At 38.8% G+C, this 27894-nt stretch overlaps 2 long non-coding RNA genes across 3 annotated transcripts; one reads left to right on the top strand and one right to left on the bottom strand.

Annotated features, from left to right (window-relative positions):
* Positions 1-272: 272 nt before the first annotated feature.
* LOC114062592 lies at positions 273-11011 on the bottom strand. The gene is made up of 2 exons (XR_003572419.1): positions 10890-11011; positions 273-423 (listed from the first exon to the last, which is right to left on the bottom strand). It is a non-coding gene; the product is annotated as an uncharacterized LOC114062592 (long non-coding RNA).
* On the top strand, positions 1027-10798 carry LOC114062587. 2 transcript variants are annotated; one of them, XR_003572415.1, is made up of 3 exons: positions 1027-3481; positions 7785-7909; positions 8111-10798. It is a non-coding gene; the product is annotated as an uncharacterized LOC114062587 (long non-coding RNA). The 2 variants fall into 2 exon arrangements; XR_003572417.1 differs by lacking the exons at positions 1027-3481; positions 7785-7909 and adding an exon at positions 7928-8002.
* Positions 11012-27894: the final 16883 nt, after the last annotated feature.

Genomic DNA, 27894 nt, shown 5'->3' with positions numbered 1-27894 from the left:
TTGCAGGAGATTGAACAGACCTGGCAGACCTCACTGTACCTGCTCTCAGTAGATCATATTGGTAAGCACAGAGGCTGTTTAGAAGGATCTGCTTTTTTTGGAAGCAGACACAGATCCTGGCACGTGCAGAATAGTAGAGGTGCCTGTGGGCCAAACAGAGTATGGGCCAAACCAAAACAGATCCTGGTTTATGAGCTGTCCATGCTGCAGGAGATCCTTGTTCCATACAGATTTGGAAGCTCACTTGTAGTCTGTATGGTCTCTTTTTTTTAATCAGAGGATGTGATTTATGAGCACAGTTTCTTTGTTCTAGCGGAACCATGGGACAGTTCAATTGATTACTTCAGTTCTCTCTGGTTTTTACTTCCTCTCCTTAGGAACAAGTAGTTATCAGACTTGGTTTTCTAGAGCCTTAATATGATCCTATAGAGGAGGAAAGATTCATGTAGTGATTAAGGGCTGCATAGATACTACAGGTAGAAAAGATGAAGGCAAATACAAAAATTTGTGTCAAACTAATATCAATACAGAACTGGCAACCTAAGTCAATGAAATTTTTTCTCACCTGTAAACATTTAAACAATTGGATGTAATCTGTTGTCAGAATAGAAATGGGGATAGTCTGAAATTTGCCAGTGTACGGGGTTCATGTTCTGGTACATCTCGATATGACAATGCCATGAAAGTGGTCAGTTCTAACCACTTTTTAGCAGCCAGCATCTTCTAAGTGAAATCTATTTTTCAAAACAAAATGGAAGTTCAAGAAAAAAGTTTTTAAAGTATGCAGGCAAAGTTTGTTGTATTTTGTAGGTTTTTGATATGAGGAAAGACAAGTTACATAATGCTATATTCCTAAGGCTTGTATGAGCTAGGCAGAGATGATGAACTATCTTACTAAGAAATCCATTTCAAATTAAAAATCTAAAATCCGCTGAGAACAAAAAAGCTCCAATAGTTTCTCTGCGAAATTGACATCATAAATTGCCTAATTTATAGATAAAAGACCCTTTGATGACATTGTTTTACGTGATCCATGGTCATGTTATTGTTGGGCAACATTTTGGATATATTTAATGTGTCATGCTCAACAAAAGTTTTTGAAAGACCTTTTTTGTCCTCAGCATGGAAAAGTTTTTTTCACTTCCTTTTTTTTCCATTGAGCTTAGTTTCCTGGCACTTACCATCTCTTATTATGTCTTTATCTTTCTTCTGGATAAGATTGTTTCTCCAATTCATATACAGAAGCCCAGTTAACTTCTGAGTGATCTCTCCATGCCCTGGTACCCAGAGGTTCAGAGATAGTGCTGTTTGCTCGGGTAATGTTAGTGAGTGGGACACAGTACTGTTTTAAAACCTTTTTCTGGGGAAAAAAAAAAAAAAAAAAGACTTTGTATACCTCTGAAGAATGGAATTAAATTACATTCTTCTATTATATATGTGGATCTGATTATGGGAATGACGGAATTAATTTATCTTATTATAAAGAACAGATCGTCTTCTAAAATGCACATGAATTGTTTTTAGTTTTGTTCATTTTAGCTGAACCATACAACCATTTCTCAGTATACATTACAACAGTATATTGTTTTCTGAGGGAGAGGGAATGCAGCTCTGGAAAGCAATTATGGAACTAATATATTTCCCTGAAATGCACTTTGTGATGCAGGATTTTGCTCATGTTTCTAAAAATTACTTAAACTTCTGCTTAAATTATCCTGGTATCACAAGTACCACTTAAATTAATTTATCCCAAAGATACTGTCTTGGTAAGGATAAGTTTTCCATTACTGGCAAAAATAACTTGCCTTCCATAATAACTGTTTTCCCCACATCCAGCATGTTTTTTTCAGCAGGGAGTATAATGCCTACCTATTCCGTGCACTGGGGCACCTACACTGTATGTCACAAAGAAGACAAAGGACATGTATTTTGGCACTAAAAAAAACCCAAACAACAAAGCAAACAGTCATCATAAAAAAGTAACCTCTTCAAACAAACCCTCTGTCACCCAGCTTCCTGGTGAATTTTGTGTAGGAGTTCATTTTCCTTTTTCTCTGTGTACCGTGTGTTACCACAGTCTCTCAACTTCAAGAATGATCAGAGACCTATAAAACATGATCTAAGAGGAAAGGCTGAAAGAATTGGGGTTGTTTAGTTTAAAGAAAAGGAAAGTGTTGGCAAAAACAGTAATGATCTTCCAAAATGTAAAATGTTTCTCTGCAGAGAGAAGGCAAAAGTTTTTCTTTGTGTTCAGTGGGTCTAGGGCAAGAGGTGATGGAATTGGAGTAGGAGATTTAAGGTAGATATTAGGAAATTATTTCAAACTGCAAGAGTAGTTTGGCACTGAAAATGATTATCTGGGAATCTCATTTACTGAAGGCTTTGAAAGGAGGATTAGGTCACGTGTCTCAGGAATGGTTTTAGTTGCAGTAGATTATATGGAGATAACCCCAAAAGGTTCCTGCCTGGTGTATAATGTTTTGTTTCTCTCGGGTGATTTACAACAGATGCTTTACTGCGGTGTTGTTTTGATTCTCACTCTTCCTTATGCCCTTAGAAAATGCCAGTAAGAAAACACGTCAGTAGGTAAAAAATTGGGAAAGTGGAATGGATGGTGACATTCCCAATAGCAGAATATTAAGAAATCACAGGCCCTGCAGGATAACTGTTATGTTTGAGCTGGCGTGTGACTTGCTGACATCTCCTCCTGACAGGCTTTGGGACTCGAATACTGGGCTGGCATTCAACAAGCAGTGGATAGTCAATATGCAGAAATCTGTGTTTTAACTAATCTTTTAAATTTTAATATTTTTAAATTTTATTTGAAGTGTTGGTTTTTCTTCACTTTTTGTTGTAAGTACTTCCTGAACCTGCAAGAAGTGAGCTCTAGCCAGAGTTCACCAGTGGCCAGGTTGTTAGTCATCAGGTATTGTCACTGCAGCCTCAGGGATATTCTGCCCAAGGTGTGGGAAAAGATAGATATTTGAAGTAGCAGGTCTGGAAGCCAGAATTACCTCAACTGCTGAGGGGTATGAAGTTGAACATGATATTGTTTCATCCAAATTTGACATTTATCTTGGAGTCTTTTTGTTCTTCACAGGGCATTCAGGTTGCTGCAATAATAAGGTAGTACCCAAAATTCTTGTATCTCTTTGAAACAGAATCGAAGAATTTATCCTTTGTCCAGGATCAATATACGTTCTGCTGCACAACTTAAAACACCTCTTATTCACCTTTTCCTAAATCTTCCTATTTCTCTGATTTTCACCATTTTTCCTGTAGCCTAAAATCTTTGTTTTCTACCTGTAGGTAGCTATAGGTCTTCCGCAATAACAGTGATCAAATGATGCATGGAAGGATTAATGAGAACCTGTGGAGTGTGACCCTCTGGCAGACAACTCTGCCTAGTCCAAGATCATCTATGTCTTCATCATTCCTTGACAGAGAACTGTTGAAACTGGATACTGAATGATGGCTACAGGTACTGTGTTCTAATCCATTCCAGTTTCACATTTTCACCTCATATGTAAGCTTGCTACTAGTCAAACTCTTCATTACGTGTCCTGTTGGTATTGTTACAGCAATTTTAGATCCCTGAAGACTGTTACAGTGCTTTGTTTCATTCTTCCCTTATGGATCATGATTTGGAAATCTCCCATATGTTTCACTCTCCTGCAGACTCTTTCTTTGGTCCACTTTTCCAGTAAGCTGGACAGAGTACTCCAGTTAAAACCTCAGTGTTGAGTAAAGAGAGTATTATTTAGGGTGTGCAAAAAGACCGTTTATCAAACTTAGTGTCCTTCCTTTTTCATAATGCATCACTGACCGCAGTTTGTAGAACCTGTCACTCCCTATCCTTCTCTGTGTAATTCCTGCCTAGTCTGATTTTCTTATTTTATGCTTCTTCAGATGATTATTCTGAAGGGTACTGTTTTGCACTTCCTGTTGTAAGTCTGGTCTGTGACAGCTTAGCCAGCTGAATTGCAGCAGACAAGTTACTGGAGACTGAACAGAAGGAATGTGAGAAGGAACCATTGAAGATTTTGTACCAAAAGTATTAGATGATTGTGAATGAGTGTCTCTGGGAAATCAACTTTACCTTCTGGCCAGAAATGTTTCTCCTTCTTAACATTCAGTTTTACTTTTTGATTAGTCTGTGTGTGTACAACCTCCTCTGGGAGGGACAGGCTGGAAATTTGTACCAGTGTTTGCTTTTGCATGCCCAAACACTTCTGTGGTTTGATGGAATACTGTGTTTCCTGCAAAAAATTCTAGAAAACAACTACATCATGCAGAAGACAGGAATGATCATAAATTAAGTCTGCCTGGTGTCTCTAGAATTATGAGAAGGAATACAGGAAGGTACAATCTTAGTCTGTCCTGGTTTTGGCTAGGAGATTCCTATAAGACATTCAAATCTTGATTGTTTACTTATATGACAAAAGAGGAAAGAGGGCTTTTTTTTTTCTTTTTTTTTAGAAGAACAAATCACATACTGTTTAAACAAACACTTCCCACACAGTGAAACAAGACAGCTGAAGGTACTGTAAGTCTATTGCTATTTTTTTTAATGTTTCAAAATTTTTGTGTCTAAGAATATTTTTCTTTTAATTCATTTTGAAGTGCATGCCTACAGTTGGTTAACAGCAAACTGTTCCCTCTTTCAGTTTAAAGAAGATTTATAGAAATTACACACTGTGACCACACAGAACCTCTACCAGACACGGGCTGATTGAAATGTGCATGTTGCCCCTGACTTTATGAGCTGTACACCAGCACAGTGCAAGTGTTAAGAACAGGATAAAATCACTTGCTGCTGTTTTGATTTCCTGAGGGATTATTGTTTTTGACACAAGAAATGAGGAGTGCAGTCCCTTTCGTGAGGACCGTTCCTGTGCCAAAATTTGAAAAGATGTTCTTGTCAACTGTGATGCCATTCATAGATTTTACATCAGAATCTTAAATTTGGATACAAAGATCTCTGTTGTAGAAGCCCCATCTTGTGGACAACCAATCAATGACTACTTCAGCACAACAGATTTGAAATACTTAAAAAAAATCTGAAGGTGTTTTGGTGGTCTTTGCAATCAAATGGAGAGTCTTCGTGTTTCTGGACAATATGGAAACTTCACTCACAAGTAGAAATCAGCATATGCTTTTTGAAGGCTATTTCCACAGGAAGAAAACTGTGAATTACAGAGAGGTGATAAACAGGGATGGAAACAAGGATGTTCTCCCCAGAACTCAGTTTTAAGTATGATTCAGCTAAAACTAACAAGCCTGAATACTGCCTTGAACTCACAGAATTGTGTCCTATAGTATTTGTGTAGCATAAATGAGTCTTTGGGTAGCAAAATCATATGAGGGCAGAAAGGCAATCTTTGAAAAAAATTGTTAAGAGGGAAAAAATAGCAAAGTATGGATGAAAGCTGAATCTGGAAACCTTGGAAATATCCTTGAGGAGATAGTTTGTTCCAGCACAAAGTAATGGAAAAGGTCATGTAGCTCCAGACTCAATGAGCCAAGGTAGTGAGAGTAGTGAGAGTGTTAGGGAGGTAAAAGGAGTGTGAAAACAAGCCTGTTTAAAAAGCTGTTTTTAAGTTTCAATGTGACATTAAATATCTTTTTGTCACTCTGTGTAGATACAGTTTTCTCTTCCTTCTATGTGAAGAAAACAGGACCCTATATGCTAGTTTTCCATTTAGTAATTAGGGCTATAACGAAGTAGCCAGAAATTGTGGCGACATCTAGGGAAGGGTTGGGAGAAGTGCCTCCCTGCTGAAACACCTTCAGCTGAAAATGTAACCACTTCTGCTGTGAAGGCAACGCACCCAGGGAATGAATGTTGGTTGGAGTGGCTTGCTTGGAAGGGATGACAAGAGTAAAAAGGATTAAGGCACGTGAATAGGGTGCTGTACCAGCCCTTAGCTGGGAGGAGAACAGAGGTTGCTATTCCTACAGGTGGATGTCTGCCTAAGCATGGGGATCAAAAAAGAAGCAAAAGTTTGTGATCTAGTTTGGCTCACAGAGCCAGGAAATAATCTCCTAATTCTTACAAATAATAGTCTGAATTTTACTACTTAAAAAATTATCTGTAGAAGTGAATGCACATCTGCCGCTTTACACTTTAAGTTTAGAATAACTGTTTACTTCATATTGAATTGAAATACTTAAATTTTCATCCTTAAGGAATCTGGGAATTTCATAAACACAACTCATTTTAATATATATGGATCAAAAAAAGTCACTGTTCCTAATAAATTAACAGATAAAATTATGAATGCATATAACCAACATATTATTAAAAATTTACAGAAACGTCTGTTGATGCTGAGACGTTCCTGACTGACTCCTTTTGTTTCTCATAGCCTCATTTGGAATAGAATTCTACATCTTTGGTAAAGGGCATCTTTGAGGAATTGTGTGAGCCAGGGCAAAACCTTTGAGAAAAACGCATATTCCCAACTTTTACCTCAGTCTGCTCCTTAAGGAAGAGAATATTAGAATTCTACCATATGCAGGAATCAAATTTTTTTTCCTTAGAGCACATTCTGCTGGGACCAGCATGTGCATTCAAAATTGAAATCTTTCTTAGTGTGAAGTGAAGCCATGAAAGGATTTTTGCATCGCCTTTCCCTGGAAGTTGTTTCTTCCTTAAGAGACAGGGAACAGCAGAGGGTAGTTCATCCCTCAAGGGAAAAGCATTTGAAGTGGGAACAGCTACTTAAAATTCCCTGCACTTAAATAATGAAGCACAAACAATTCAACAAGAGGAGCGCACACAGATATTAGTATGGTGTGAAATCTAGAGGAGAAGCTGTAGCCTGGGAAAAGAAAATGAATATGTAAGGCTTGTAATAAAATGGTGTTGGAAAGCAAGGGTTTATTCCAGTGAGGGAATAATCATTGCTCAGAATCCCTGCCCCACCAAGTGAGTTCACTGTAGTACAGAGACAGGACAAGCCTTGGTATAAAGGACAAATGATTGCCTTATTCTGAGCAGAAGGCTCTAGAAAAAGCCAGTGTTGGTAAAAGCAGAAGTCTCTGAAGGAGTGTAAGACAAGGGCAAACATTCAGTGATACTTTTTATAGTAGATTGTATTAGAAATTATAGTTGTTTTTATATGGCTGTATGAAGAGGAAACTGATTACATCATGAAGAGTAATCTGTTGTACAGCTAATCTGTAGGATGAAGTTTTCAGCTGCAATGTATCATAAAGAGAGGGGTTAATTGCTAAAAGTTGCAGAGTGATATGAATCTCTTGTACTGATGGGTTTTGTCAAGAAGACACAGCAGGACTGGAAACTCCAAATTGAAGTGTACACCTGCAGCAATCCACTGTCAGAAGAATTGTGTAGGTGTATAAAATTGATTTGAAAGGGAATGAAGAGGTGTGACTTGTGAATTGCTACTTTTTAAAGATAAAAAATTAGTGCATAAGTAGGTCATGTTAAAAAAAGAAAGTAACTTTTCATCCTTATCTCCTTATTATGCACATTTTTATAGGTGTTTTCTTTGGTTACCTCTAGCCTTTCTGCTATTTTAAATATTCTCATGTTACATTTTTATTGATATAAAAATGTTAAAAGATGTTGTAATAATACTGATATATCAAGTGATTTAGCATTAAAAAAGATGAATTTTCGGTGGCCTTTTGAAAACAAGGCTTGATGTGCTTTGTTATTACAAAATATATGCAGTTGAACCTTGAGCACTTATGTTTGTAATGTATGAAAGTGTTCTTTTAAAGCTGTGTCTGCCTTGTGTCCCTTCCTCTTCCAGCCCAGCCCCTTCCTCTGGAGCTGTGATGGTGCCACACTGCTGTAATCCCATTGCACTGGTCACCAGCACAGGATCCACTTCCCCAGGGATGGATCCTGGTCCCTGAGCCTTAACAGGTCAGTGAGGTAAGGAGAGGGAAAGGCCCCTGCCACCATCAAAGACAACCCCAGGCTCTTCCAAGCCTTGTCCAAAAGCTTCAGTGATTTACATTCTTTATGGTAAGACACTTTTTCTGGTATTAACATCATGACCATTTTAAAATGTTATCAGACAATAAATACTATCACAACTTTTAATTCTGTGTTTCTGTTTCACATTTTCCTCAGTTCAATCAGAACCAAAAGTTAATGCCCGTTGGCTAATTTCCAGTGCATGCCTCCACAGAACAACTGCTGCCTTTAACTGGTGGAGAGATCAAGGCTTGAACTGACAAAAGACATCTGTATTTTGGAAAACAAATTAATGTTTATGTTTTAATTTATAAGTTCCTGGCTCTTTTATGGTTCCTGTTTTTCAAGTAATGTCTCTTTGGATCCCTAGCTGATGGAGAGTCAAAATGGAAAAGGCCCATGAGAGAATTATCACAATAGAACATCTGGTCTGCATTGGAAAAAGCTGAGAAAGATATTCAACATCTCTGAGACCAAGAGGCAGCTATGAGGCAGTTTGAAAGTCAGTCTATAAAAAATCATGCAGGTTGTGGCCACCTGGGCCAACCTGGTGTTGTTTTGGAAAGAACTACTCTGCTTCCTTGTGTCTGAATTTTAACATTTGATGTTTCAGCATGGATATGTGAGAGCTGGGAGTGGTATGAAAGGTGTTTGCTTTTCATAATGTTAATCTGAGTCCCAGCATTGTCCTAATTACATTGTGGGTTTTTTGCCAGTCTCCCAAGTTTTCTTTTGAGCATGTAGGCTGGAGTCAAAAGGCTTTCCCAGGGCTTTTGGCATAGCTTTATAGGAAAATGGATGGAAATGACTTTGTATATTTTTGGAAGAATATTTTGCATCCTGCTTTAAACTGTTCCAGAAGGTAAAAGGACGTTAGCTAGACTGTGTATTGGCTCGTGTACTGGTATGTCAGTAATGGCAAGGAGTTTGGCTTCACCTAATTGTTCCTGTTTTCTGCAGTCACAGACTATGAGAAGTGCAAAGAAATAATGGGCCAACCAGGGCAATAAAGGTACTACTGGATTCAGAGGGAACAAACTCCTTTCACCACGTGAAACTTGCGTCTTTTAAGTCATCATAGCTCATGCAGAACAGAAACAATTTGACATGTATAACAAGAAACACTGCAAATTGTTTGCCAAACAAAGACTTATACTGCAGATGGAAGAACTGATGCAAATTGTTTATAGATGGGGAACTAAATGTAGATTTTTCAAGAACAAGGTTGCTCTCTTCCTTGCCAAGACAAACAACAAATCTAATAGAAGTCTCATTGCTTTAGGCTGCCTGAGGACCCACTGGAAAATCTATGGACTGTTCTCCACAGAAAATTTGTGTATTGTCAATACATAAGTGGATTGTCCACAGTTACACTGTGGCAGCTGCAGAGGAAGTGGAAGGTTCTCAGGAATACATTAGGGACAACTGGATTTTTGGCTTCTGATATAGTGTGGAGTGCCTTTGGAAACTGTGGAAGTTTGTGAGCTGGATGTTACTGCTACAAAAGGTTATCTATGAGTTAAACATAATAGTAATTTATCTGCTATCTTTAGATCCTAACACTAACAACATGATGAAATTGAAAATTCCTGTTCTTTGGAATTGCAGCTTTCCAGGATGCCTTCATTCCTACGAAGATGCCCTGATCTGCATTTAGTTTTCAGTGTTACCTTTAGCAATCTGTGCACAGATGTTTTTACAAGGCACTGTGTAGTCATCTCAAACAACTGGTTTTAATGGGCCAGTTATTTAGGAAAAGCATGTAATGAGAACATAAATACAATCCCTGATACTGACATAAAACATGTATTAGCAGAATAATATAGTTTGTATTGCCCTGATAGATAGGAGACCTTAGAAATATAAAACTTGTCATGTCCTTAAAATTCTGTTATATCTGTAAACATAAATGTCTTGGAAAAGAGGGCCCACAGCATTCTAGGCTGCTTTAGGAAAGGTATTGCCAGGAGATCAAAGGAGGTGATTATTCTCCTTTACTCAGCCCTGGTGATTCTTCACTGGAACTGCTGTGCCCAGATCTGGGCTCCCCTCAACATGGACATGGACATTCTGGAGTGAGGGCAGGAAAGGGCCATGAAGATGATTAAGAAGAGCATCTGTCATGTGGCTGCCCCAAGGGGTTTTGATGTGATTAAAGATGCTCAAAATCCAACAGGCGAGCTCCTGAGCAGCCTGCTCTGGGTGATTCTGCTTTGTGCTGGACTGGTTTAGACTGGATGATCTCCAGAGGTGCTTCCAGACTGTGAATATTTGAAACAGTTTGCTTATGTCTTGTCAGCGTTTTAGCTGGAACTCAACTGTGTAGGAATCCTAAAGAGAGCAAAGGCTGTGACCCTAGAAATCCATCCAGATGGCTGAGGCCCAGAAAAGGCATAATGAGAGCTGCTAAGTATTTTGAATGTCTCATCAGAGTGATATTTCACTTAAAAATACAAATATAGACATGACTTGGGTCTTAATGACACTGAATACCCATAATGTTCTCTCACTTCAGCTGGACTGCAGATGGTAACAACCTCTCTCTATCTGAGCACACATATTTTAGTTTAATCTTGCTCTGTAAAATCTTATCACATACCTTCCTCTAGAAATTAGTATTTGGAGCTTTATGGTGCAGAATTTATTTGTTCATTTGTTCCACAGTTTCTTTCCTTACTGGTACTGATATTAATAAATTCAAATGTATTTTGACATATTCAGTAATAAGCACGTACTATGTCTCAAGGAGTTGAGAATATCATAATTTGAGCAAGGTAAAATCAAATATGTAATTCCATTGCAAATTCTATGGCATTTGTAACTATTCTTACAGCACCTTCAGAATAAGAACAAAGATTAAATTCAAAAAGGACTTTCATAGTTTTAGAAAAACAAGATTTATGTGGAAAGGCAAAGATAATGTAAGGAGATTCACCTGTGGTTTTTCATCATGAAAATGCCAACAAACTAACTTGCAGTATTGAGAATTCCCAGATCCCCCTTCTTTTGAAAACCTTTTGTCTTTCATGTTGCCTCTAAGAATAAAAAGAAGAGCACAATGGAAAACCAGAAAATGAGGAACGTTGCACAAGGAACTAGGAGATAAATAGATTATAAAGCATTTGATTTGATTTTTGTTTTGCACTTCAACAAGTCAAACAGTAAGTAAATAACCTGTTTCTTTATCGATACATGGAGTCACACTGAGTCTGACAGACCAAGGCATAAATGTATAAATAGCACCTCTGATAATTATTAGAAGATGTCAAATTTTGCTATGGGTGAGCCCATCCCAAAACCACAAAATTAAGACTTCAGACAAAAATAACACATGAAAGTCAAATACACTTAGTCATAAGTTGCTGTCTTCTGCCACCAGTTTTCCCTGACTTAATGCTTTTAGAGCATATCTGCTCTGATTCAGGCTCTTCCATAGTCTCTGCGTGGGCCTGGGGTTTTGGTGGAGACAGTATTACTTTAAATTGACACCTCTAGCAGCAGTTCTTGTACAGTTTTCCTTTTATAAATGTATAACCTATTTTATCTATCAAAGCCTGGCTTAGCTCCAAGTCACCCATTTCGCAGTAATGAAGGAAATTAAATCTGATGTCTAATAAGCATAGAAACTTATGCAACTTTCATTCCCTGAAAAAAAAAAAAAGTATTAAATAACATAATAATATTACCTTGTCTTTTGATAGCTAGAGACTTGTGCTCTTTGTTTTTCTATAGACCAGATTGGTTCTGCACTTGGGCTCGAGGAGGACGGGTTTATCCATCCTTTTTCGCAGACTTTCTGAATGTCACCTCAAAATTCTCCTCTTGTTAAAGGACCCCCTGAAGCTGTCCCATGCAAGGTTTGGTCCCTTTCTCCACTTCTCCCTGAGGTAGTTTCCCCCCTCTGTTCCCCCCCACAAGGGCTGTGTACCCCCTGGTCTTACCCTGCTGCTTCCTCACTGGTTCTTTCCCTCACAGGATTTTCTCCAGCCCAACCAAATTTCCGCCTGTTCCATCCCAGTTTCTATTAATACCCACCACGGTTCTGTGCCAGTGGGTGCAACATTTGAAAATGCAGAAGAAATCTGCCTCTAAGCCATGTAGATTAGCAACATAATTTCAGGGGTTTGCTTCCTGCCTGTGCCAGTTCAAGAAGTGGGTTTATAGGGAATAATTTTAAACTGTTGCAGCCCTCTGAAACTGCCTCTCTCACTTCTGTAATACATCAAGTGACATAAGGTCACTGATGCTGTGGAAATTGGTTTCCCAGTTGATATGCTAATTCAGCAAGAAGTCATTTCTTGCAGAAACCCAAAGAAAATGATTTTAATATAGTGCCATGCTATTTCATCGACTTTTAGGAAAGAGATAATTAAAATATTCAAGGGAGTTCCAAGTCTCTGGAGAAAATACCATTATGGAGATATAAGGCTATTTTTGCCTCACAGCTTATTAGCTTCTTTCCTAAAAGCAAATCAGCTGAATTTGATGGGCACAAAAATAACATTTTCATGTGCTCAAAAAAAAAAAAAAAAAAAGGAATAAGATACTTTGATAAACTGAGTTCAATATAAGAATAAACTTGGTCCAGTCTCTTCTATGTCACTCACCCCATGTTTACAGTAACTGCTCCTGCAATTTTCTGGATGAAAACTTCCATCCAGATACATCCAAGGCCATTAATAAGTCTGCACTGTGCGCATCTGATTGCAATGGGGAATAGAATTACATGGTGCCTAAGGAGAAAGAGAATCTCTGCACTCAGTGTGAATAAGGAGTAGCCAATGCCTTGTTTTTTCAGAAATAAATAATTAAATTAAATTGAAAACAACAGCCAATCTGTAAGAATAATCACTGAGAGTTTGAAAGCCCTGTATTTTTTCCTATCAGTGCACTTATAGTAGGGTATTACTGAGTGCAGCAGTAAAATAACTGTAATATTTACTGTATGAATATCCCAAGAGAAAAAAATTTAATAGCACAAGCTGTTTCATCTTTTTGAGATGTACAGCAGATAGCGTATTCATAACAGGAACACCCTGTTACCTCAACTGTGAAAGGTTCTGGGAATATAATGACCAACAGACTGGAATTTAAATTTATTTTTGTTTGGTTTGTGTTTCAGTGAGCATTTGAAAGATCCACCAGTTTATCTTTGTCAGAGATTATTTTTCTTTTGGCTTAGCTTGGACACCAACCCCACTGTTGAGTTTACATTTATGGAGCAGGACCCAAGTGTTTCTCCATGTGTTCAGTGTTATGGTTCTGACTTTGCAGATCTTGTTGCTTGGGATAGATGCAAAAGTCATGTCTACTTATACAGCAAGAGCAGAACTGGGGTTCAGGTGCTGCTGGCTAGTCAGTTGAGAAGGAACAAAATTAGTTTTGAAGGCTGCCACACTTCTTGGCTGATGTGCATGAGAGTTGTTGGTAAAAGCTGCAAAGACAGCTGAGTACCCTGATGACAGTATTTATTATACATTTTATTTCATAAGTGGATCTTTAGGAATAATTTATTTTATTTAGTTATTTTGCTCTGCTTTAGCAAATCACGTGTGACTGTAGTTGTTTTTCCAAAATGCCTGTTTTCATTGTTTTCATTTCCAGCAGTCCTCACTCCGTGTAGTAACGTCCACAAGGTGGTGCCACAGCTAAGAAGTTAGCAGTAAATAAGACAAATATAACTTGCTAATTCTACCTGTGTTTTGCAACTAACTGGAGTATCTGCACCTTTAAAGAATTAGTAATTATTTCATAAGCATAATATCACAGGTTTGCAAGCTGAGTAGGAGCAGCACTCACAGACCTGTTTCCTTCCCAAATCATGTACAAAAACGAAGAGACAGCTCAGGGTTAAGCAGATGGACTGATGAAGAGCTGTGTGTGTTCTAGCAGGATTATCCATGCTGTGCCCCATGGATGTGTCCTATATATGTGCAGATCACTTCAGCAGTACCCCAGGAGTCAGCCTGAATCCTGACAAGAAGAATAAGTCATCTACAACTTCAGCTTCCATGCATTTATCCTGGTGTGGCTGTGGCACATCAGACCCTAATTTTCCAAGCTTTTCTACAGTAAGAGATAGCCAAGCTCTCTGTCTTATGATAATGTACAGCTGACTTAATTCCAAAGGGTATGAAGTGCTTTACAGAGGGCCCTGCTGTGAGAGCAGCTGGGTTAATGTATGCAGGTAAATTCAGGTAGTATTTTTTCCTTCAATCATAGTTAAAAAGGCAGCCATCCCAAAGTGTGATTAGCCACAAGTGATCAAGTTCATGAGCATCTTTCAACACAAGATCAGACTGGAGAAAGTCAAAGGCAATAACAGGGAACGCAGGATGTCAAATGTACCACCCAGTACAGAAAAGGCAATAAAACTTACAGGACAAATTTCTTTGAATGGGTCTGAATGACTGCACTGTTTTATAGCAGACCTGTGTGTCCCAGAAGAGCTAAAGTGCAGAAGGGCTTGGCCATTTCTCCCTGAATATGTGTGTTGGTTCTTCAGCTACCCTTGGCCACAAGGCCACGGTTGCTTCTCGCACACCTGCCCTGCTCCCCTCAGTGACCTCTGCAATACAGGTATGTTTGTTAACACAAGAAATACCCTCTGTGAGCTTCTGCAATGGAAAAATTAAGATGTTTATTTATCACATTATTTTGTACCAAAAGCGGGAAGAAAAAGGGATAATTTACAATACCTTTCAGACAAGCACTGCATTGATTGTTTCTTCCAGCTAGAATCTCTCTTTGGTATGGTAGGCCTGTATCAGAATGAGAAGAATAACAGTGTTTGCATAATATGTCTCTCCATATTGCTATATTATTATTTTAAAACATACTAAAGTTCTGGTGGGTTGTAAGAGACTCAGTGGAAATTATATATACTCAGGAAAGATGGTTTGTCCCCCCAGTTATAAAGCAGAATGAGAATTAGAGTCCAGTTCTTGTTGAGTCCAGTTCTAAAAGTTGTCAAATTTCACAACTGCCACCTCCTTTTTTTTTTTTTTTAAGGATCAGATCTATAAATTTTAACCTAAAGTGCTTTCCAGTAATTTAAAACTTTGTATTTTTTTTAACATCTTTTTGGAAAAGTCAGAATCAGAGAACTAACTAAAAATATAAAGTCACTGAACAGGTCAACTAAATTTAATTTCTGAGTCTGTTCAGTTAGTTTGGACTAACTGAATCACAACAGAGACATTGTCAGAGTGTTCCTGTAAGATTGTTCTGAGTGTATGGCTGCAGTGTGTCTTGCAATGAAAATTGCATACTTCTGGTTTAGTTTGAACTTCATTTTTTCTTTGACTTTGTAAAATCGCTTTCAAAAATGTTTATTTTTCAGGTATTTTACACAGAGAAGAAATTATTCTCTATTCTGAAGAGAATGACAGAGCATCTGAGATCATCCAAGTCTCCACTTTATGTAAATCCCAGGTATGCATTATTTTAGTAATTTAACAACTGAATTGAGATCCAGAACACTTTCCCTTGCAGTATTTATAATGATTTTTGCACCGTTTCTGGAAATCCCCTCAATATTTTTAAAATATCAAAACTGTTTTTCCTCTAAATCCATTTCTCCGGTTTCCCATTTAGGCGCTCACGAACCAAACACGCCTCAGCTCTGTGTCCATACCTAGATCTTACTAGCGGGAGATAACTTGCAGTGTTCTGAGCGGGGAGTCAGCCCGAGCAGGGCTCAGCAATCATCCTGCAGATGCACAGCGTTAACCGGAAACAATTCACAGTGGCGGTGGTATCCTGCAGGATGTGTGCGACGCCGTCAGCTGGGTGGTGATTTACACGGGGCCACATTATAGATTATACATTCTGGTAATTGTGGTATTGTTATTGCCGGGCTGTATCTAAGCACAGGAAACACATATAAGCACATTGGGAGTGATAACATCCACTCCTGTTTAAAGGGCGATGTTTTATTCTCATACGTAATACAGCATTTGTAATAATGTGGACAATTTCCTAACTAGTACTTAGCAAGACTCTTAGGAGAAAAACCCGATTCGTTGTGGGAGGCCCATAAGCAGAATTTGCAAAGAAATCCACATCAACTTTTATTCACTTGAATTTTATTTTTTTCAGTATGGACTCTAATCCGAGATCAAGAAGGAGACAATACATTGAAAGCACAAGAAAGCCATCTGAAAGCACAAGAAAGATCAAAATAAGTTTTCAATGTGTCACCGAAACCACAGTGCTAGGTTTCTGTTAAGGAGAATGAGTAATACCATTCTAGCTGTGAAGAATGCTGTGAGTGGGTAATAATTCCATCTAACTGATAGAGCAGATTTTCTGCAAGAAAATAAGTTTTCCCAACTAAAATCTTCCCTAATTTCTTCAACTCAGTAAGAAAGCCCACTCACCATACCCATCTAGCTGCTCTAACACTGACCAAAAGTATAGTTTTGTCAGGCCTCTTATTAACAAAAATTTTAAATAATAATTTTGCTGATACCTCGTAATAGGCCTTTGCATTGTGGCAGCCTCATTATAATACTCTTTTGGAAGTGTTACTTGCTTAGGTAAGCTTTGATTTACAAGATAATGTTAAGACGTGTTTAATTTTAATTATGATCTTTACTATTTTCCTAAATAGGAATCTCTGTCCTTAGTTTAAACTTCTAATATCCTGTTTAACAAAGAAACAGCTTCAATCTTACTAAGAGTACTTAATGTTAAGAAAGTTTGCACAGTTGGTTGCTGGGATTAGGGCTTTAAAAATAAAGGGCAGGTGAAGATCCCTTCTTGGAATACGCTAGGATATGAGCCTCTATTTTTGTTTGTAGTTCATAAGTCTACCATATTACATAGACCAATAATAACTTTAATATAATGAAGTATATCTGTATTTGTGTGAGTGACTGGAGTTGAACAGCACACCTACATGGCTGCAGCATGTGGAAATCTTCCTGCAGTACATTGTGGTGTTGGCTTTCATTAGGCAGTAAGAGATATTGCCTGCAAAAATATCTCACAACTTGAAAAGGAGACTAATGTCTGTCTTTTTCACCTGGGGAATGTATTTCATCACTCTCTCACAAGACATCGAAATCCCTGTGCCCTTAATCGTGTCTGTGGAAATGAAAATACCAGGCTCTGCACACCATAGGATTTGTAATTAGCTTGAGATATCCAGAGAAAATTCTGTAAGTTACTTTAGTCTCTTTATTTTGCCTTGTCTCAAATCTGTCTGATTTTGTTTGACTTTATAAGAGTAATTTTTGGTGGAAATGTCTGTGTTGCAATTGAAATGCTCTAACAAGTCCTCATCACAAAAATGCACTGATTTCTGGTACTTGTGAGGAGCCATGTGGAGTCCTGGAGTCCTTGTGGCAATTGGGGAACTCAGGAGCTTCCTGGTCTCACTTGAGACACGTGACAGAACCTCAAAAACACCTGAGATGTCTTTAGGTCTTAAATATTTGGTTTAAATGTCTAAAAGGCGAGAGTTTCTTAAGCATCATGAGACACGAGCGTTTACAGATCAGCCTGAGCCATGCCCCTTGCATTTACTTCTTCAATAAAGTTGTCAGGATGCTGCCAAGCTGCCAGATGTGCTCCTCCACGTTTGGGTAAGTAATCGCTTGGGCCTGAGATCTTCTGTACAAGCTATGCCTGAACCCATTGCAGTTATTTTGGGGGACACACTAAAGTGGTCAGCATAAACTGAGAAGACTTTGTCCGGCACTTTGTCAACGTGCCAGAAGAAATTCCTTGGGATTCAGAGTCTGAGATTTCATTTCAGTTAATTGTCAGGATGATGAATATTATTTATTCCACACTAAGGCTTCTTTTAATCCAAAACGCAGACAGATAGCATCAACACAGGCAAAATGATACTTCTTCCTGCAGAGAAACCCATCTAGATATAATCCAGTTTGCTCTCCTGTCTCTAAATGTGAAGGACAACAGGAATGGACACTGCAGCTGGCCTGGGATTCCCTTGCACTTGAACCTCATCTAATTAGGCAAGTCTAGTTTTTCACAAAATAGAACTATTATAGACAACAATATTGTAAACTGGGAACTCCTCAAAGTTGTTAAATTCTGTCTAGTTTGGAAAAGGAGCTGTGTGAGGCAGATGCTCAGTGAGGCAATGGAGCCCAGCAGGCAGAGTGCTGGACAGGGATTGAGAAATCTGGGTTCTTTTCCAAACTCTACTAACTTTTAAATGACCTTGAGCTGTCACTTCTCTGTGCTTTGGATCCACTGCCTGTATGTGGAGGATAACAATGCTCACAGTGGTTTCAGAGTTGCCGAAGGAAAGATCTGCATGAGCGCAACACTTCTTGCACTGCCCTGAGCTGGATACCGCTGTGGTTAAAGGTGGACAGGATTTGGTCAGTGCCTCTTGTATTCCAGAAAATCTGGGAAACTTTGATTGTTAAACAGCTTGCTTTCGGTTATCTGGCAAAACACATGTTCATGTTAAAGGTATTTCTTATCTTTCAGACCATTACAAAATATCTCCAGAAAATTTCATATTATTTACTTATGCATTAATACTCACGGTTCATGCTCCTATTACTGGGAACTGCAAAGTGCCTCTCGGGATCATACAGATGATAACTTAACATAGATAATGTGGTTTTGACCTAAAAAAGAGTTTTGCAATGTTATAGTTAACATATCTGGGGGAAAAAAAAAAATCAATTATAACATAAACTGCGGTAGTGCCATTGGACTTTTAGTTTGAAACATTCTTTTTGAAACTAAAAAAAAATTGGGTTTTTTTAATTGTCATTTTAAATCAATGTCTTGATTTCACTTTTTGTATTAATATACAACTACAAGCTCTGTGCACAAAAAAAGAACAGTCTACTTTCAAAACTGCTGAATGCTTTGACCTCAAGGGCATAGAAACTGTTGACTCATTGTTTTTACTGCATATAATATTAGTCCTTTGTCACATCCAGGGAATGACATCATCTTCTTCATTGTTAGCAGCAGGTTTGAATAACACAAAAAGTGCAGCATTCGTTGTCTGCTGTGTTTGTTCTTAATAAATGAATGGATATCTGGTACCAAGACTCAGATTAGGATTTTTGAGCAACATTTAGAACGAGCTTGTGCCCAAACCCTGCAAAGAGCTTTGCTTCTGGCCACCATCTGCGGGGCAGTCGGGCTGGCAGGAGCACGGAGCCCGCAGAGGGAACGTAGCTGATGGTTCTGGCTTCTTGGAAGTGGTAAGAGGAGTCAGGAAAGGAAGAGATTAAGCACAGAATGAAACAGATCTGCTCTTCAAGGTCAGTTTAGTAGAAGGAGTCCCTGCACTTGTGTGAATCATGCTTCTGTGAAATCTAAAATCATGAAAAGTAATTATCGGAAAATAAGTCATCTCTAGGACATGCAAACAAAACAGGAGCTAATTATCTTGAAAATGCACCAGAACAAGTAATTCAGCAATTCCAAATTTGTATTCGTGGTTGTTAATCTTCTAGTCCTTATAACTAAAATGTCTAAGTCCTAATCTCAAAGAATATTTCTCTGTCAGAAGTATTTGGTTACTCCTGCCTGCTTCATGGAAGAAGGATACATCATTGTAATTACTAACCAGGCTGGTGGAGGTCTTCTTTAAGGTCATACACCACCTTCTATAAGGTTCTTCAGAATTCTTTCATGGCAGAGAAAATTCTAAGTGTTGCTTCCTGAACAATAAACATTCCTAGTGGAAAAGAATTTACTCAGGGAGAGAGTCCTCGAGAGTCTGATCAAATGTCAAATTCTATCTAATCCATTACCAATTGCCTTTATGTTTTCCCAGAAAAATGTGATGTCTTTAACTATAAATTTCTACCTATTTGGCTCCAGAAATACCTGTCCTGAAGATAAGTTCCTGTGTTGAGAGAATGAATCAAACTGGACTTTGTAAAGCTAAAATCTATTCAGCTGTGAGAGAAGCACTGAGGCAGCAGGCTGGGAAAGCTGGAGGCCATGGGTTAAGGATCCAGGATTGCTGGATCACAGAGGTCCACATACCAAGAGCAGACACAGACAAGGGCTACATAAATGGAAACATTTTCTAGAATGCCAAAACTATAAAAGAATAAACAAACCATGCTGAAAAAGATCAAATTCAGACCTTGTTGACTTGGAAGCAGCAGAGATCTGATGTGTTGGCCTCTTCACAACAGACATACCTGTACTTGTGCAGGGAGAGAGAGCTGCCTCTCATGTAGGTTTGAGCAGATGCATCTCAATTCCTATCCCAGATTTATAATTCCAAATTATGAGAAGGAAGAAATGTTACACTTTTTTTCTACATATTTCATATGCTTTTGCCATATGAAGTCTTTCCTCAGTCTTCTTTCCAGTCCACGGTTCACCTTCAATCAACATTTCAAAAAGTCTCAAGTAGCATGAATTTTGGTGAGGCCAAATCACTTGATTTTCTCTTACCCTGTTTAGAAGAGGCTTTACTTGGACAAAAGCAATAGTGCCAGCCATTTCCCTTCATCCTTTAAAATTACTGGCCACCTCTAAAGAACTTGGCCTCTCTTTTATGTCACTTTCTGACAACTCATTTGAGTTGAACAGGTTGCTGTGGCCAAATTAAATGCTTGGGAAATGGACCATACAATTAATTTGCAATACTAAGTTGTCTCAGCATCATTTCTCTTCCTCTCAAGGGGAATGCTGGCTCAAGCAAAAGAAAAGATTAACGTAATAAAAATATTCTAAAGACATCCTGTTAATTGTCCCAAGCTCAGATGGTATTGTCTATCCTCCTGTTGTATATAACCAGCAAACAGTGTAAAATCCAGAATTCCTTCCCACCATGAAAGCAGAACTTCAGTGCTGCAGGATAATCCCTGCCTTTCTGGAAAGCAGATGAAAATGTGGTGTGGCAGAGCTTTGCTTTGGGTTCCAGAGGTGAGCTCAAATTTACTCCATTTATGAGTATAATAATAGAACTTGCTAACTTAGATACATCAGCAACTTTAAACGAGAGAATGAAGATTTGTGGAAAAAAGAAAAATTGCAAACTAAGAGCAAATTTGGGGGAAAAAAGAGAATTTTTCCCCCTGACTATGCAAATGAGATTTCCCATGTTTCTTTAGGGACAGAAAACACTCGAGGTTTTAAATTCAACCAAAATAAAGGCTTTCATTTACAATTACATTTGCAATGTTGACCTTGAATATCACGTTCAGTGACAGCAAATCCCATAGGAAAAGTTAATATATGAAATAAAACTCAGAAATATTCACAAGTGACTGAGTGAAGCAAAGCTGTAGAAGAGTTAAATGAAAGAAGACTCTGCAATTCTGGCTTTGCTCTAAAATGTCGTTTCCTCAAAAAGGACAAAGTCTGATTTTTGCTTATATGAAAACAGTCATAAAATATGTAAGAAAACACAGAAGGTTGTTTGCTTCAGTTCCTGTAAACTAATCAGGCTGAATGATGAGTCTTCCTGTAACTCAGAGCCCTTTTGAATGCTATGCATGAAACTGTTCCTCCCCTCATAAACAGCTCGAGCTTTGCCTATGTATCAGTGGAGAAAAATAAGTATTGACTTATTCACAAATTACTTTTTAGGCACCGGATTCCCAGAAGTATATTTGTATAACAGCATCTAGAAGCAAATGAATGTGTTAATAAGCAGTTTTTCTTTCGTTTTATGGCCTTAAAGACACTTTGATCTTCTAAAATGATGTTTGTCTTTTTGAAAAGCGAACTTTTATCTCGGCTCTGGTGCTCATTTCCTTATCTCTCCTTCTGAAATAAATTTTGGGCATGAATTCAGTATGCCCCATTTTATTTTATTTCAGACTGCCAATTGAGATGTTTTAAAATATTTTATCAAACAAACAGGTTCCCTACAAGATGCTAACTTGTTCTCCTGTTTTTCCTTTTTTATGTATCTTTCCAAAATGAAATATTTTGGATGTGGTACAGTTTGTTCACACGTCAAATATGGATTTTTTAATTCTGTCTTTCTGCAGAACAGTAAGGAGAGGAAATAAATCAGATGTTTTATCTGATTGTACTTTGATCAGGTTTTTCTGTATTCTCAAAAAGAACAGCATGGAGCTTCACTTGCTGCACAAAAAGCATTTTTAGCATTTTTGAAACTATTTTAAACCATCTCAGGAAAACCAGACCCAACACTTAGGTTAGAGTTCTACTCATCTTAAAAAAAGACTCCATTGCTTACCATGGTAAATTTGACCATTTAGGTTCTCTTGGTATTTAATATCCACTACATGAATTGGGAAAAACAATTTAGTAGGAGCCAAAATGTGGGCAGAATTTCACCTGCCATAATACTTGCTCTCACTCTCAATGACTGACATGACTGGATGATGAAAAATGGCTGTAATTGTGCTTCTGGTACATCTTCATATGTGGCAACCTAGGAAATACTGACACTGTGTGTGGCACAGGTGGGAGAGCTATGTGAGTCTTCACATCAGGGAATTTTGCTGTCTTTGAAGTAAAAATGAAAATTGAAAATGTTAGGGATTATATTTCATGGTGGCCATGGAGGTCTAAAGGTTGTGGGAGGGCTTGTAGTTTTTAACAGACAAGGCAGAAAAGGTTCTGGGCGAACAGCAAAGTCATCTGCCTTCCTTGTGTGATACACTTGCTATAGGCAGGGGATGTTGCAGATGGGTTCTGGACATTAAGTAATTCAAGAAAACAGTAGGACTGTGAAAATCCAAAAGTTTCCAACTCCTTTATTACCTTCTCAAGTTATACTGCAAAGATCCAGAGGGGAAACCTCTGAGGAAAAGTCTGAGGAAGACATTCTTCAAAATAATTTACCATTTGATTTCCTCAGTACAGCAGAAACTAGATATAGCTGTTCTGGCTCCCCTCAGTCATTCCATTTATAAAAGGTACCCAATTCCATATAAACCTTTTTGAAATGTTTGGGAGACTTCTCAGTGCTCCAAGGGAGATGCTGTTCTCGATATTTATGATGTGTACCCAAACTGATTCCTCTCTTTTAGTGTCTCCAGGGCACTAAATTGTCAGAAATAAACCAAGTCTAACTTGTGGGGGGGGAAAGAAATGGGATTCCATCGTGTGTTTCATATTATACCATTATGAAAATGGTATATTAAATTCAAATACTTCAATTGTACCATTAAATGTTGTCATTATGTGGCTTGCTAATTGATAGGTTATTCAAATGAACATTATAATTTTAGACTTCTTAGAAGCATCCGTATGAGGAATTTCCAAGCTTCAGAAAAGTAAACTGGGTGTTAGGAAGGGAAAACATGTACTGAGAATATTTCCTAATGCATGTCACTGAAAAATCATTACATAACTGCCGTGTGCATTCCAGGACTTGGGGGAATCTTTTTAATACCCGGTATGAAAGGACTTCCTGCTACTTTTTCTCTTTGAAAGCTGCTTTGTGGTTCATTAGATCGTGTTGTCAGGCCAATTTTTCTGCTATCCTTAAGCTTCATTTTTATCTCCTTAATAAAAAAAAAAGAAAAAGAAAAAGAAAAAAAAAAGGTGAAGCTGTATAGGATGGAAGAAGGTGCTGAGCATAAAGAGTAAGGTATGTTGTGTAAGTGTTGTGGTGGTCCAAGAACTAAGCACTGCCAGCTCAGGCTTCATATTAAACCCCAAAAGAAAATCTAAACATATTAAACACATACACATTTAAGAAAATCAAAAGAACTTGTATGCCAAGCAACAGCACCTAGCAAGGATTTTGAACTTTCTGTTTATGAATTTATTTTAATTAGAATATTTTAAATTTCATACTGTTCTCCAGCGCTACCACAGGTCACCATTTTGACCATAATTTGTATAACCATGACCATTAACATGAAGCCTTTTGCTTAAATGCAACCAAACTTCTTCAAACACAGGCTGTGCAAGACATTTCAGAATATTTTAACTGCACAGAAAGTTTACAGCATTAGTGTAGCTTTGCTGTTTAAATCCTGGACAGACAGACTGATAGAGATGAGATGAGGTGGCCAGAGGGGCCACCATTTTCACCTCCTCTGACCTCCTGCAAAACAAAGGCCACGGGACTTCCTGAACTAATTTCTTTTTGAACTAGAACATATCTTTTGGGTAAGCACACAGTCAAGTGACAGACAACACACTAAATCTGCTAAAAGTATTTAAAAGTATTAATTTTACAGACAAAAAATTGTTTGTACTTGGAAATCAACAGACATTTCATTGTATATTAGAAAGTTTCTGTGACTCTCTTAATTCCATCCACAGCAGAGAAACGGGATGAGAATTTTCAATGCCAAATAGCACTGGGTGGTAATTGCTGTAACTCTGGCTGTGAACCTGCTCTGGAAGGCTCTGACAGGGAAGCAGCAGAGCGTGTCAGTCAGATGACTGACACAGGTAATGCCCTCAGCTGCCCTGCCTGCCCCTCCAACATCCATCGCTGCTGCCACGGAACGGAGGTTCCAACATCTGGAGCAGCTCCCGAGCTGCCTTAGTGTTCAGTTTGGTGTACAAAGGCAAACAGTCACCAAGGAGAGATGGGGAACTCTTTTGGAGGCTGTTAGCTTGTCCTCTCCCTGAGGCTTGTGATGGTAAACTGCTCTAACGAGGGTGTGGGAACAAGGGTACCTGCTCTGCTCTGTCGGTTCAATCCATCAGCACATGCAGAGCAGAGTCAGGGCATTTAAGAACCCCAAAGCTAACTAAATATTTGGACTTCCCTTTCTGTTGCTTTGATTCTCCCACTGGAAGCAATTCCTTTCCTCCCTTCCCTCTCCTGTCTCCATAAAGTTTCATCTTCACAGAATCCTTTTGGATCATTTATTTCTGCACTTCTGTAGATCTTTCAAGTTTTTTTTTGTTGCAAAGAAACTGGTCCAGCCCTCAGTCCCAGTGCTCCAAGTCTCAGTCAAGCACACTCCTCCCTCTCCCTCTTCACATCAGAGCACTCTGGATTTATTTTCCTTTATTCTAACTTTTATTTTCAGAGGAAATATCTTCACCCAAAAATGTGAAATCTGACTATATTCTGCTTATTTCAACAAAGTTTTTAGTAAGAAATTCATTACAGGTCACTTAGAAGTCTTCCACATTTAGGCCAAAGTCATGGAACTGCTCTGTTTAATCTTGTCCAGTGCTTCATAATAACATCTTGTTTTCAGTTGCTTGTCACTGTTTGGGCTGGTATTCTCCAAGCCAAGCATCTGCCTCAGGTTTAATTTTTGGCAGTTGCTAGCTAAACCACTGTAGTAATTCTCAAGAACAAGGTTAAAAAAATATTTTGCCCGTATTAAAAAATAATCATCTCGTTGCTTCATTCAGAAGTGTCGGTATCCCCATTACAGAAGGAATTTGAAATGGAACACCATCACTGGTCTAGTTTCACCCATGTACCTTTTAAGCAGCAACTTGGAATTTGGCAACACCGTCGCTGTGGTTTCACAGATGTGCATCCAAATGCAAAAAAGTTATAAGACTCCATAAGTTATAAGACTCCATAAAATTTCAGTTTGTGCATGATCAGTTAAGAATTGTTCACTTTTGGCAGCTAAATTTTCCAAAGACCATCCCGTGCTGACGGATCCCGCTGTGTGTTCCTTGGCTGTAGGACCTGCAGGCACCACGAGCTGCTTTTTCGGGGAGCAGCCAGGTATGGTCTGTGCCTGAGGCAGTGGGGACCACACAGGGTTCCTCTGCACCTTTCCCTCCTCCCTCCCCGAGAGATCACTGCCTGTGAGACCTGGGTGTCCCTTCTGTGTGCCTTTCTCCTGCTGCTGTTGAGGCAGAGAGAAAAGAAGGATGGGTCACAAAGATGGAAGAGTTTGGGAGGAGGCCTGGAAGCAGCAGAGCATGGGAGCGAGCACAAAGTGAGGAAGAAGGAGGAGATGAAGGCAGTAGATTCCGGGGAGAGAACTATTACTGACTAGTGCTAGGAATTCTCCTAAGGCATCATGGACAGAAATCAGTTGTGGAAGCAGTTCTGCATGACTAGGGGGAAAAAAGAAGATTATACATATTAACACAAAGAGATTCTGCTAGGCAGTGGGAAAGGGTATGGTTTATTGGGTAAGGAGGTTAATAAGCATAACAGAGATAGAAATAAGATACCAGAGGAAATAATTATAAAAAATAAGAGGGTGCAGATGAAGGAAGAGAAAATAATGTGCAGATAAAGGAAAGATAACTAGGAGGTGAAAATAGAGTATGAAGTTTATAAGAAAGCAGGAGCCAGAGAATGGCGAGATGTACAAACAAAGTGTGGAAGAGAAAGAGCTGGGAGTTACCTGGAAACAGCACAAAGGAGAAGGAGAAGGCAGGAGCCAGGCAGAAGGAAAGTTACTTGAGAGCATCAAGGGAGAGAAGGAGTGTGAGTGCAGACTGAACTCTGAGAAGAGGCTGATTTTTTAAGTCAGACATCAATGCTAATTGTGATTTATCTCTAATGGTATAGGAATAGGAATCAGCTATGACTGGCATCAGTAGCCACACTGTCTATTTTTCTTGTTAGAGATCTCCTTTATAAAATATTCTGAATCTCTTGAGCCAGAGCCCCAGAGTTAAGGTGACCGAATGTCATTATCTGTTTATTTTTCAGACTTCCTCTCTCTGATTTTATTAACAAACATTCAAGTGCCTAAAGTACAATATGCTGCTCTTTTAACCACAGTGAAAAGTATCTCTGAAAAATACATTTGTAAATACTACAAGTAATTTTGAAATTATAGGTAGGGCTGCCAGCAATGTCTGTCCCTGGCAGAGCAAAGCAAGGCCCCGTGTTTGGCTCAGTGGCCTTTTCAGTGTGGGTGTCTGTCACCTAAGAGGGCTTGTGCCATCCCCACAGTAATTAGGCTGCCTTCATCACAGGGGTGAGCAGCACTGCCTGGGCAATTTTGTCTCCCACCACCTAGAAACACCACCTGGACAGCGGGTGTGCTGGGTGGGCTCTGCTGCCCACGGGCAGAGCAGAGGTGGAGGTCACTGAGCAGGAGCTGGGGGGGAGGTGGAAGGTCTCCTGCCCCCTGGTACTGCTGGAGCTGCAGAGACACCAATTACACTCCTCCAGTGGCAAAGCAGGGGGAAACACTGAAATTTGCCCCTAGCATGGTGATTCAGCTTGCAAGCATCTGCCATTTATAAGAAAAATCCAATTTTTTTTTAATATAAATGACAAATGCTTCCCCACAACCAGCATGTTTGGTCTGTCAAGTTCTCTGTCAGCTGAAGGCAAGCTTTGCAGAGCTGAGCTGCTTTACTTTCCTTTTGAGAATGAAAGTAGCACTGCTGCCAGAAGATTGAGTTGGTGTGTATCAGGTGATAGGAAAAATTACTCTGAAACTGCACATGGTCTGGCATACTTGTATACATATATATATATGTTAAGGAGCTGCAAGTGTTGATTTGCTGTCTATGTATCTGTTTGTCATACTGATAGCTTAAAACCACAAATTACATTCCTAATAACAACTCCTAGGGGTAAGGCTGCTGTTACTGCTTGGTACCTCCTAAAGATTAAACAGAGCTAAAAGTTTATCCACTGACCTATTGCTTCTTCAGGCAGATCTGTCTTCAAATTCTGACCTCCGTCCCAGCTAAAAATGTGTTCAATCTTTTCTTAATTTGTAATAGATACTTGTGTACATTACAAAACTGTCTCGCAATTTGGCAAATTAAGTTGTCTGTGGTTAGCTCTGGAATTACAGAGATATTGCAGTGCACTCAGCATTGCATAATGAGGTTCCCCAGACTTTCCTTACTCGAGTGAGTAACAGTAATCCTTATCTCTAGCATCAGATTCATCCCGTTTTCGAGAAAAGAATTAGTATCAAATATATGATGGGCATGTTATGCCTTGTGGCTGCAATGTTGTTTCAATTAACTTCTCTGAATATACCACAATGAAAAGTGTCAGCTTTTTGCCTCAGAGGCCTATAATTAGATTAAATGAATACTGTTAATTTTCTACTACCTTCTTTACACAAAACAGT

The sequence above is a fragment of the Empidonax traillii genome, unplaced genomic scaffold (genome assembly GCF_003031625.1).
Source record: "Empidonax traillii isolate 1590-97213 ecotype Southwest subspecies unplaced genomic scaffold, ASM303162v1 scaffold15:size5535645, whole genome shotgun sequence".
NCBI classification, from domain to species: domain Eukaryota; kingdom Metazoa; phylum Chordata; class Aves; order Passeriformes; family Tyrannidae; genus Empidonax; species Empidonax traillii.
Note: the sequence above shows the minus strand (reverse complement) of the source record. Positions and strands in the feature narration are given on the sequence as shown.